We start from the raw sequence: 12,685 nt of genomic DNA, 5'->3' as shown, positions 1-12,685 counted from the left end.
ATGAATTTTCTTTTCAATACATTGATTTTTTGGCTTTGAAAACATTCTTTATTATTGCATAAAGTAAAAGATACCTTAGCCCAGGAAAGCAACAGGCACTGCAAGTCAGTGTAGCAAACACAGATTCCTACTAACATTGGAACCACTGCACTTCACTCCCGTGCAGGGCACCAAACATCACTTGTGGCTTTCAGCCTCAAATTGCTCCCTCAAGGCATCCCTAATCCTTGCGGCCCTGCACTGGGCCCTTCTAATAGCCCTGCTGTCTGGCTGTTCAAATTCAGCCTGCAGGTGTTGAATCTCCGTGGTCCATGCCTGAGTGAATCTTTCCCCCTTCCCTTCACGAATGTTATGGAGGGTACAGCATGCAGATATAACCGCGGGGATGTTGTCATTGGCCAGGTCCAACTCTCCCATACAGAGAGGGCCAGCGGCCCTTTAAACGGCCAAAAGCACAATCCACAGTCATTCTGCACCGGCTCAGCCTGTAGTTGAACCGCTCCTTGCTGCTGTCAAGGCTCCCTGTGTAGGGTTTCATGAGCCACGGCATTAAAGGGTAAGCGGGGTCTCCAAGGATCACAATGGGCATTTCGACTTCCCCGACGGTGATCTTCCGGTCTGGGAAAAGAGTCCCAGCCTGCATCTTCCTGAACAGGCCAGTGTTCCAAAAGATACGTTTGTCGTGCACCTTTCTGGGCCAGCCTGCGTTAATGTCAATGAAATGTCCACAGTGATCCACAAGCACCTGGAGACCCATAGAGAAATACCCCTTCTGATTAACTACTCGGAGACTAGGTGGGGTGGTGCCAGAATAGGAATGTGCGTCCCATCTATCGCCCCTCTGCAGTTAGGGAAACCCATTTGTGCAAAGCCAGCCACAAAGTCATGCATGTTACACAGAGTCATGGTTCTCCTGAGCAGGATGCAATTAATAGCCCTGCAAACTTGCATCAACACGATTCCAACAATTGGATTTTCCCACTCCAAACTAGTTAGCGACCGACCGGTAGCTGTCTGGAGTTGCCAGCTTCCAGATTGCAATAGCCACCCGCTTCTCCACCGTCAGGGCAGCTCTCAATCTCACGTCCTTGTGCTGTAGGGTGGGGGTGAGCTCATCACACAGTCCCATGAAAGTGGCTTTTCTCATCCAAAAGTTCTGCAGCCACTGCTCGTCATCCCAGACTTCCATGATGATGTGATCCCACCACTCGGTGCTTGTTTCCCGAGCCCAAAAGCGGCGTTCCATGGTGGTGAGCATGTCCGTGAATGCCACAAGCAATCTCGTGTCATATGCGTTACGCAACTCGCTATCATCGTCGGACTCCTCACTGTCAGTTTGGATCTTAAGGAGTAACTCGACTGCCAAACGTGACGTGCTGGCGAGACTCGTCAGCATATTCCTCAGCAGTTCAGGATCCGTTCCCACAGATCAAAAGGGAAGACAGAGCGCGCAGTATAAAAAACGTTGAAAGATGGCACCAAATGTGGATGGAAGCACTGAAATTATTGGGATGCGAACCGATGCATCACGGGGCATTGGGACAGGACCCAGAATGCCCTGCACCCCCTTCCCACAAGCCACAGCACCAGAATGGGAAGAGGTGCTCTGTGGGATAGCTGTCCATAATGCTCCATTCCCAATGCTGCTGCAATTGCCGGAAAGGTGGCCATGACAGTGTGCTTGCAGCTGTCAGTGTGGACAGACCGCAGCGCTTTCCCTACTGCGCTCTCCGAAGGCTGGTTTAACTCAAGGCGCTCTACATCTGCAAGTGTAGACATGCCCTTAGCCTTCCTAATTTTATCCTTACATGCTTGTGTTGTTTTTTTATATTCATCCTTCACAATTTGACCTACTTTCCACTTTTTGTAGGACTCTTTTTTAAGTTTCAGGTCAAAAATGTTGAAATGTTCCTTTTGACATTTCAGAATGGCTTGGTTCACATTTTTGTTTCAAAACATCTTTTTGTTTTGAAATTGTATCTTACTTTTTAAATCAAAAGCAGAATGAAACATTTTGGTTTCATCAAAATGAAATGTGTTGATTGACCCAAAATGATTTTTCCCTACATTTTCATTTAATGGGAAATTTCAATTTTTTTAATTCTGATTCAGAATCAAAATAAATTTTGAAATGTCAGAACTTCCCCTGGAACAGAAATTCTGTTTCAGCCACCTCTGCTGAAAACATGACACAAGTGTTATCTAACGGCTCGGTAACCACAAAGTAAATAAAAAAATGTATTCTTTTTTAATCTCTCCTTTTTTTTAGGGCTTATTCATGATTTTTGAATGCATGGCATTAGCAATACTGAATGTAGTTGAATGTTTCAAATAAATTAAAAAGCGGATTTAACATGGCACTCTGTAGTTCTGGATTGTTAATTTAATTGTTTAGATAACTCGTAGGAAGTTTTTACAAGTTGCAACATACAGTAATAATAAAAATACATCTGTTATTTGTATTAGAATGGAGCTGATTAGATCGAGAACACCAGAACTTTGGCAAAGTTCCAGTCCCAATCAAACTAACATTGCAACTCTGATCTATTTCTAATTCACATCAGATCCTGTTTTGAAATTTCTAACTATGATGGCTGAAGGAAAGTATAATGGCATATTTTTGCCATCATTCTGCCAATACTGTTGGCCTCTATAAAGTTTTTGTGGGCATGGAATGTGGGATTTTATGATCAGCTCTTTTATTTAGAAATGCTTTTATCTCTTCAGTGACTTGACTGACTTAATTCTGTTTATGACAGCACAGGGAAATATTTGTTTAAAGTTTAATCTGTACAGATGGAGGAGTTCAATATAGTCATTATTTTATATCTCTCTCTCCTATCTCCTTATATTTTCTCCTTTCCAGAACTGAAGGATCCCAGGCTCCAGCGAACACATTCACAACAGATCAGCAATGAGGCACAAGGCAGGCAGCTGCAGTAGGCTGCAGGAAGGGCGGAGGCCAGCTTCTATCGGGGATAAACACATTTCTGAGCAAAGTGAAAGTTCAACTAATTTTCCTCTTTCTAGTAGGTGCCATGGCCTCGAAAAGACAGGAAAAAGATCTCCAAGATGCTGTTATTTGTTCAATTTGCCGGGATGATTGTAATGATCTGGTGATTCTCAAGTGTGGGCACAATTTCTGCCGATCCTGCATCACTCAGTACTGCAAGGAGTCCAAAACCTCCCCCCGGTATTCCTGCCCTCAGTGCAGAGAACCGTTCCGGGAAGGGGAATTCCAGCCTAACCGGGACCTGAGGAATGTAGTTGAAATAACCAAAAATTCCCAGACCTAAGAGGGAAGAAAACGTGAAAAACACGAGGAGCTTTTGAAACTCTTCTGTGAAGTGGATCAAACCCCCATCTGTGTGGTGTGCAGAGAGTCCCGCAGTCACAAAGACCACTCCGTGCTTCCTCTCGATGAGGCTGCTGTGGATTACCAGGTAATTTTTGCATTTGGGAGGCATCCCGGCCCAGACATGCTCGAACAATCAGAGCAGCCATCTGAGAAATATAACACCAGCATCGTAATGAAACTAGCTTCCTACAATGACAAGGTAGAAAAGCAGAAGGTACAATAAACATGGTACAGTCCCACAAGTGTATCAACAGGAGTGTTGTATGTCACACACGGGAGGTAGTTGTTCTGTTCCACTCTGCACGGGTGAGGCCTCAGCTGGAGTACTGTGTCCCATTCTGGGCGCTACACTTTCAAAAATGTGAACAAAAAGGAGAAAGTTTAGAGGAAAGCCACAAAAAGAAGAGATTTAGAAAACATAAGGTTGAAAGAACCGGGCATGTAAAGTCTAGAGAAGAGAAAGCTGAGGGGGGACCCGATAACAGTCTTCAAATATGTCAAAGGTTGTTACAATGAAGAGCATGGTCAGCAATTGTTTTCCATCGCCACCGGACTGAGTTTGCAGCAAGGGAGATTCAGGTTCGATATTAGCAAAATTTTTCTACCCATAAGGCTAGTTAAGCATTGGAACAAATTGCCAAGGGATGTTGTGGAATCTCAGCCACTGGCGGTGTTTAAGAACAGGTTTACTGGTCCTGCCTCCGTGGCTCGACGAGGACCTCTTGAGGACACCTCCAGCCCTACATATCTATGATTCTATTATATGTAAAGGAAAAAAAGGCCTGAGGTGGTTAGCTTTTTTCCATCTTTATCATGGATAAAGAAGGATTTTTATTTTTTTTAAAATCTTTTTATTTTTCAGCTTGGGGTGGGAGAGGTTGGTTGTTTTTGTTTGTTTTTAACTTTAAAAATATCAGGAATATGAAGTTTGATCATCTTTGGTTTTGCTGAGGGACTTGTCGGCCACTTTGAAAATGTGTATCCTGCGTTTTCTCAATCCTTAATTAAAGGTGCAAGTGTATTGAACCTTTACAATACAAAACTTTTCTCCAAAATTGTTCATAGGCATTTGAGTTAAATGGGTTTTAGTAGATGCAAACAAAACCAGGCTTACCAAAGACCAAACAAATTGCTGATCTCTACAGCAATGTGGTACAACCCCCTATCTTGGAAGCAGTTGTACTGGTATAAAGGTGCTTGTACCACTATAGACACCTTTATACCGGTATAACTCACTCTCCATTAGGGGTTTCTACTTTAACTGTATTGGCTCCTAAAATGATACAATTGAGGCTGTACAAAAACCTCGTGCAGTCCTCCCGGGGAGTTCTAAACAGAATTCCCCTCTCAATTAATCAGCTCTCATTTCTTATTATCAAGCTGTTATAATCATGCCAATTCTTCAGTGGTTCAGAATCCTTTAGGGCAGACAAGATTTGAATCTTGAATGTGAAAAGGACATGGAGAATCCAAAACAAAACATTCAGGCTCTCTTTGTTCATCATTGGCACAAACCCATTTCTTTTCGAGTTTAGCTACATTTCTGCAGAAGTTGATAATGCTAAGAAAGTGCTAATGCTTAGTACGGCTAGCTCCTGGCTTATGTCTTTGCCCTTTGTGGACTCCCCCTCTCCTCCCCCTCTGTTTGCAGTGAGTTGTTGGAGAAGGCTTGCATTGCACCCGAATATCAACCACCAAAAAGAGGGACTTGGGAGTTATTTCAGAGTGAACAAACAACTGACTTCCTTCTTGCTGCCTCAAACATGAGAATTACAAAACCTAATTTCCCCATACTAATTTCCCCCTACTGTTACTCACACCTTCTTGTCAACTCTTTGAAATGGGCCACTCTCATTACCACTACAAAAGTGACTGGTAAGGCAACTCCCATCTTTTCATGTACTATGTATAAATATACCTGCTACTGTATTTTCCACTCCATGCATCCAGTGAAGTGGGCTGTAGCCCACGAAAGCTTATGCCCAAATAAATTTGTTAGTCTCTAAGGTGTCACAAGGACTCCTTGCTGTTTATAAAGATTTTTTTAGCCGGACTCAGCCAGCCAGGAAGTTGCTGTCGTACTTGAAAATGGCAAGATACTTATTTCTCTCTCTATTTGACAGGATGTGGGGGGAAGGTTGACAATATGTTCTTCTAGAAGGTGGATAGGATTTGTTGTTTTTTTTTAAAAGCTCTGATTTATAGGCTGGCTGGGTGAGTGACTTTGTCACCATTTATGATTGGTGAAGGGCTGAGTTTCTGTATTATCCATTATTTTGTTAATGCTGTTGGGGCATTGTTATGTTGTAGTTGTTGTTCTAAGACTGATTAGTTGTCAGGGGGCCAAATTTTTTTTTTTTACTATTGTTTAAATCTCACTAAATATACAGATGAAGTGGGGGTCATGGGGTCTCCCAGAGCTGATATATATTTGGGGGCTAGAGGTGGCAAACTAGGGAAACTGAGGAAGGGGGGAGATTGAAGATTTATTTCTAGCAGTGAGAACAAATGTTGTTTGAGCTACACCAGAGGGTTATTGGCAGAATAGAGACAAAATGGGGAAGTAAAACATGCAAGGACAATGGGACCCGTTATTTTGACTGTATTGGGGAAGGTGTCATTTGTACTTTAAAAATACGCCCCCCCCCCTTCCAGGGCTCTCCAAACCAGCCCAGGGAGCTTCACCCCAGCTTCACAAACTGGGGAAACAGATCTGAAAAATTCCTGGGCAGCCAACACCCACTGCAGCCATTTTCAAAATCCTTAAGCTTCCCCTCCCCCAAAGTCCTTGACTTCTGCCCTGTCTAAAGTATAAGTCTAAAGATTTTTTTTTCTTCTGTTAAAGTTGAAACAATTAGTTTCTCGGGTGTTAAGCCACAGTAACTCCAGTGGCTTCAGTGGAGTTAATTCTGCTTTATGCCGGGGTGCCGGGGTGAGCGCGAGAAGATTCAGGCCAAAACTTTGGGGTTGGGGGAGTGCAGAGGTTTTTTTTGGGGGGGGGCAGTGTTTTGTTGTCGACATTGCAAATGGGTTTAAGTAAAGATCTTCCCCACTGCGAAAGCAAGATACCTCTCCCATCCACCTAAATGTCCTATGGCTGAACTGTACCCTAATCAACTCCTTACCTGAACTCCTAAATATCCCATTGCTGATCTGTATTGTTTTCTGTCTCACTGCTGAGCCATACCAGTGTCACCTCAATAGTCCCCTATCCCTTCTTACTAAATGTCCCCCCTGCTGACTTATACCCTAGTCCCCTCCCCACACACCCCTCTCCCATTCCCTCAAATGTCCCACTACTGATCCATACCCAGTTCTCTAAACACCCCCCCAACCCTCTAAATGTCCACTGACTCCACCCATTAATCCAATCCCCTAAATGTCCACTGACTCCACTCATTAATCCACCCCTAGCTCCCCTCTCCACAGCAGGGAGTGGGGACCCTGGGTGGCAGCCCAATTTGGAGCTAAAGATCTGGCCGCCGCCTGGCTTGGGAGCCGGACTTTCTTGTCAATTTGAAATTGATAAGACAGCTGATGTAAGGAACGCAGCGTCCTACCCTAACTACACCCACATAAGCCCTAGTAAGGCGCTGTAGCAGGGTGGTCACCCACTCCTGCCTGGAAGGGCTGAAAACAGCCCTGGGAGGGGGCTGGGAGGGGGAAAAGCTGGGCTGATTGGGAAGTAGCCGCAGCTGGCCCTATCAAGGCCAGGGAAGCCAAGTGCTGAAGGAGCTCTCTCTCTTGCCTGTTAAGAGGGAGGGACCTGGCTGCTGGGGAGCGTACCAAGGTACCTGAGGTGGAGAAGGGCTGGGAGAGGACCAGAGGAGCTGGGGAGCTCTGGCCTGGAAACCCCCCAGGCTGCAGGCCTAGTGGAAGGCCACATAGGTACTGGGGGTGGCAGAGGGCAGCCAAGGGGTAGGCAGAGGCTGCAGGTCCCAACCCCCCTTGCCTATGATGAGTGGCACTTACATTGCAGTCTGCCCCAGGGCATGTGGTTATTAGGAGCTGCTGAGTAATCCATCCTGGGGGCAGGGATACAGTCTAGGCCTGGTCTACACTGCTGCTTAAGTCACTTACTCCCTCCGATCGACTTATCCACCAGATTGGCTAAACCGCTGTTGCTAGTGTAGACAAGTCCTACCCAGTGTCTTAAAGAGAAGGAGCCAGGAGCTGGTGTCTTTCCTTTGGGGATCATCCCTTGGAGTTGGACAGACGTTACAAGGCAAAGGGCTCCCGCGATAATCAGGGGTAACACGCTTTGGAACCAGGCTGGGTTGATGCTGCCTGTGCTGCTGGGGCAGGGACCTCAGAGCAAGCTAACGCTGGGCACTGGGAGAATAGCCCTGCCCCACTTTGCTCGAGTGCAGCAGGGCCAGAGCGGGGCCTGGAGGGATCGGCGGGGGCTGGAGCGTGGGGCCTAGAGTGCGGCCTGCACTGGAAGTTAGAGCTGGGGGCTGGAGTGCAGCTGGGCTGGAACAGGCAGTGACTCAAAGTGGAGTCAGAAGGGTGGAGGGCAGCGGAGCAGGACTTGATTCATAGCGACTGCCATCCTCTCCCACAGCGATAAGCAGTTTCAGACATCGTTGTGGTGCAGTATTTAAAAGAATCTCCTGCCTGCATCCATTTCAAAGAAGCACATTTCTTTTCCCTCTCGGGAGCAGGGACCGTCACTTACTGGATGTTTGTTCGGGATCCAGCACATTGAACTCTGGCCTGCTTTGCCTCTAGTAATACGGACACTGGACAGTGATGATGGGAAAGGGCATTACCAGTTAGATCCAACAAGGAACAAGTGTCAGAATCCAGCGGTTGCACTTTACTCTTCCCAACAGCATTTCATTTCTGATCAGAATTAGAGTAAATAGTGGTAGAGATGTAATTTTATAACTCTCTATACTTTTGGACAAATCCTGCTTGTCTTCACCATAACTCTGTGAACTCTGCATTTTCAAAGGTGACCTACAAAGCAGAAAAAGTGGCTATGTACCTCTGTTTGCTTCTCTGATGAAGAAAGAAAGCCAAAAAGTTTTTTACTTACTTTCACTCCCTTAGAAAATCAAGCCTTGTGTATATATATTTTCCTGACAATACTCAATGAATAGGGTGACCAGGTGTCTGGTTTTTGACTGGAACACCCGGTCAAAAAGGGATACTGGCGGCTCCGGTCAGCACCGCCAACCAGGCCGTTGACCGTCCAATTGGCGGGACTGGCAGGCTCCCTGCTAGCCACCACGCCACGCGGATCCTGGGAAGCAGCTGGCATGTCCCCCTCCCTCCGGCTCCTACACCTAGGGATAATCAGGAGGCTCCGCATGCTACCCCTGCCCCAAGCACCACCCCCACCACTCCCATTGGCCAGGAACTGCAGCCAATGGAAGTGGCAGAGGTAGAGCCTGCAGTCGGGGCAGCATGCAGAGCCCCTGGCAGCACCAGGGCCGAATTAATCTTTTGTGGGCCCTGTGCCAAACATATCTGTGGGCCCCCATGTGGTTGTGACAGGCCCCTTCCAAGTGTGCGCCCGGTGTGACAGAGCCATTGATGCCATAGTAAATGTGGTATTGCCGGGATGGGGATGAAAACGTTTATTCAGAAACAAAATAAGATATTTGAAACCACACTTGAGACCTTCACTCAGCCCACAGAGAACAAACTGGGCTAACACTGACAGTTGAGTGGAGTGAGGCACTACCAGCAACGGGGCTGCTATGTGCTCAGGACAGAATAGAGAATTTGAACACCCAGGCCGGCAGGAGGCTGAGCGGGGCTGGTGGACGAGACCCTGGCTGGAAAGGGGGCGGCAGCCGGAATCCCAGATCAGCAGTGGGCTGAGCTGCCGGTCTGGGGTTCCGTCCACTGGCTCCTGCCAGCCAGGGTCCCAGCCGCCAGCTCCGCTCAGCCCGCTGCCAGCCGGGGTCCCAGCCGCCAGCCCCGCTCAGCCCGCTGCCAGCCGGGGTCCCAGCCGCCAGCCCCGCTCAGCCCGCTGCCAGCCGGGGTCCCAGCCGCCGGATCCTCTCAGCCTCCTGGCAGCCTGGGTGAACGGAACCCCAGGCCAGCAGGAGGCTGAGTGGGGCCCGTGGCCGGGTCCCCGCCTGGCAAGGGGCTGGCAGCCAGAATCCCAGACCGTCAGCGAGCTGAGCAGGGCCTGCGGCTGGGACCTTAGCCCGCTGCCAGCCCGGGTCCCAGCCGCCAGCTCCGCTCAGCCTCCTGCTGGCCTGGGTGAACGGAACCCCAGGCCCGTGAACGGAACCCCAGACCATTCACTCAGGGCAGCAGGAGGCTGAGTGGAGCTGGCTGGGACCCCAGCAGGCTGAGCAGGGCTGGCGGCTGGGACCCCGGCTGGCAGGAGCCGGCCCACTGCTGGCCCCACTCAGCCCGCTGCCGGCTGAGTGAACAGAACCCCAGGTCGGCAGCAGGCTCAGCAGCAGCCGGGACTTGGCGTGCGTGCCACCTTTGGCATGCGTGTGATAGGTTGAGGACCCCTGTTCTAGTGTATACTGTACTTTATGGTAATTTTCACTATACGTGATTATCCTCTTACACGGTGACTTTAGAACCTCCCCCCCCCCCCCCCGTGTGAGATGGGACTCCACTGTAGTGTAAAAAAATATTTGGGCACCACTTTTTGGCATCCCCAAATCTTGGCACCCCAGGCGGTCCCCTAGTTCGCCTAGTGGTTACACCGGCCCTGCCAGTATCCCCAGCCCAGGTGACGTGACAGTCAGTGGTGGATTTAGAGTTAGTGGGGGCCCCCCCAGACCTGTGCTCAGCTTCATTTTTGGGGCTCCTCCTTGGGACCCAGTCAAGAAAAAGAACACTCTCTTATCTCCCCCTGCCCCCGTTTTTCAGTCTTTTTTTCTTCATCTCCCTCCCATAAGTAATAGCAAGTAAATGAAAATAAAGTGAGGGACCTTGATTGTTCTTGTCGTCTAACTTATTTTTACACAGACCACTTGAAAATCAGAGGGTCTCGCTGGACCACTTAATGATCTTTCCAAATATTGTAAAAAAATGTTTGGGTGCAGGGTCTGGCCAGGAGCTAGGGTGAGGGGGGGCTCAGGGATGGGGCAGGAGGTTGGGGTGTGAAGCGCTTACCTGGGGCAGCTCCTGTTTGGTTCTCAGGATGGGGGTGAGGATGTGGGGGGGTTGCAGGAGTCAGGGCAGGGGACTGGGTGTGTGTGAGGGGGTGCAGGTTTCAGGGCAGGGGCTTGAGGGGCATGGGGGGGATGCAGGAGTCAGGGCTGGGGAGCTGTGGGGGTGCAGGGGTCAGGACAGGGGCCTGGGTATGTGTGGGGGGTGAAGGGGGCTGGGTGTGTGTGAGGGGGTGCAGGGGTCAGAGGGGGCTGGGGGTGGGTAGGGGGTGCAGGGGTCAGGGTGGTCAGAGGGCTGGGTGGGGTATGTCCCAATTCCAGCCCCTTCCCCAAGGCCTCACCCCCTCCTCTTCTCCTCCTCCCCCTACACCGGCGTGCTGCGGCTCACTCCTCCTCTCCCCTCCTGCCGGCAAGGACCTGATCCAGCTGATCAGCGGGGGGAGGGGGGAGAACGTAGCACGCTGGGGAATGAGGCGGGGAAGGAGCCAGGCTGCCGGCAGAGGCTGCCACGGAGCCCCAGCAGCTTCAAGCTTTTGACCCCACAGGAGAGAAGGAGAGAGCCGGGGGCGGAGAAGAGCGGGTCGGGGCCCCTTTCGACCGTGGGCCCGGCACCAATAGAGACATTGTAAATCCGGTACTGTTTCACCGTCAAGGGTAACAGACTCCTCCTGGTTTCGGTTTCCCGTCTGGGCAGGGGAAGAGAAAAGGGCTTGTAGAACCGTGGAGCGAGTCTGCAATGAGAGCGTGCCTTAGACAATCAGGAAGAGCAACCATGCTTTACATTTGCATCTGTCCTTAATCCAAACTGGCTTCAGGTGTAGCCAAATCCTAACAGAACCCAGGAGTCCTGGCTCCCAGCCCCCCTGCTCTAACCCACCAGACCCCACTCCCCTCCCAGAGCCAGAGAGAGAACCCAGGTGCCCTAGGGCTGGAGATCAGGGCCAGATTCGGATCTTAGTGACTCTGGTGTAAATCCAAAGCCAGTGGAACTGCTCCAGTGTAATTCTGGGTGAAATCAGACCCAACGTTTCATTTTCCACCAGCTCCATTCCCCCAACGAGGCTGAGTCCTCCACACACTAATATCCCCTGTGCCTCAAAGGGAGATCTCAGACCCCATGACCTGTTTTCTCTCCCACTTTCAGAGCCAGTGAGTTTATTACCATGTCTCCATCCACCCCCATTGTCCACCGGTACCTGGAACCGCCGTGAGGGACCGATGATGGATCCCTGTGCCTTGATTTCCACCCGCCCGGAGGTGCTGAGCGTGGAGAACATCGCCAAGGTGCGGAATTGGTTGGCGTCCCTGGGTGGCCTTTCTCGCCCCATGGAGGAGTGTCTGGACCATGCACTGCTGAAGTTCAGCCGGGAGGCTGGCTGCCTGCAGGAGAACGCCCGGCTGGTGATCTGCTGTGAGAGGCAGCAGCTGGAGTTCATCTCAGGCCAGGGCGAGACACCATCCAGGTCTCCTACGTCCAGAGGGTGCCCTGCTATAGGGTGCAGCTCCCCGACTTTCACAGTCCAGTGGAGAGTCCGGCGACTGACTGAGCCAGTCCATTGTCAGGGGCGCATATTCGTAGTATGTCCAGTAGAGTCTGTGGGGAACTATTCCTGTGAGTCATTTGACAATAAACCTGGCCGGGTGCCTTCGGACCTTATCAGAGGTCATTGGGGGTTCTTTTGGGGTCTGTTGTGTTGGGGTCTGCAGAGCCAGGGCAGCACCCAGAGGGGACACGCACACAGCCGACTGTTATCACCATCCAACAAGAGCAGAGCACCACACTGGTGACGTCTGACAACACCCCATACGAGTGCGTGGAGGGGGAGAGGGGCTGGGTACAGGCTGTGGGGTGGGTGGGAGCAGGCATTATGGGGTGCTGGGCTGATTAGGTTGGGTACAGGAGCATTGGGTACAGACATGGGGGGCTGGGTAATCAGATTCAAAGAGGCCAGAGGAACCCCCCTAGCCTTAGTTTCAAAGTTACAGCAACACAGGGATCAACCTCCCTCTAGCAAAGGAACATTCACAAGTTGAGAAAAGGAAGATAAAACGAACACGCCTTGTCTGGCTGTTACTTACAAGTTTGAAATAGGAGAGACTTGTTCAGAAAAATTTGGAGAGTCTGGATTGATGTCTGGTCCCTCTTAGTCCTAAGAGCGAACACACACACAAAACAAAGGGCAGGAACAAAAGCCTCCCCCAACCCCCAGTTTTGAAAGTATCTTGTCCCCTTATT

General features: G+C 50.0%; 1 long non-coding RNA gene across 1 annotated transcript in view; it reads left to right on the top strand.

Annotated features, from left to right (window-relative positions):
* The window catches only part of LOC135974903 (uncharacterized), an 87,941-nt gene extending 75,543 nt beyond the window's left edge, over window positions 1-12,398 (top strand). Inside the window, exons 2-3 of the long non-coding RNA XR_010591969.1 lie at window positions 2,867-3,443; window positions 11,594-12,398. This is a non-coding gene — a long non-coding RNA (uncharacterized LOC135974903). The remainder of the gene's footprint in view (window positions 1-2,866; window positions 3,444-11,593) is intronic.
* The last annotated feature ends 287 nt before the right edge of the window (window positions 12,399-12,685 follow it).

Source organism: Chrysemys picta, chromosome 12 (assembly GCF_011386835.1).
Source record: "Chrysemys picta bellii isolate R12L10 chromosome 12, ASM1138683v2, whole genome shotgun sequence".
NCBI lineage: Eukaryota > Metazoa > Chordata > Testudines > Emydidae > Chrysemys > Chrysemys picta.
The sequence above is the reverse complement of the archived record's forward strand: the minus strand, read 5'-3'. Positions and strand labels throughout refer to the sequence as shown.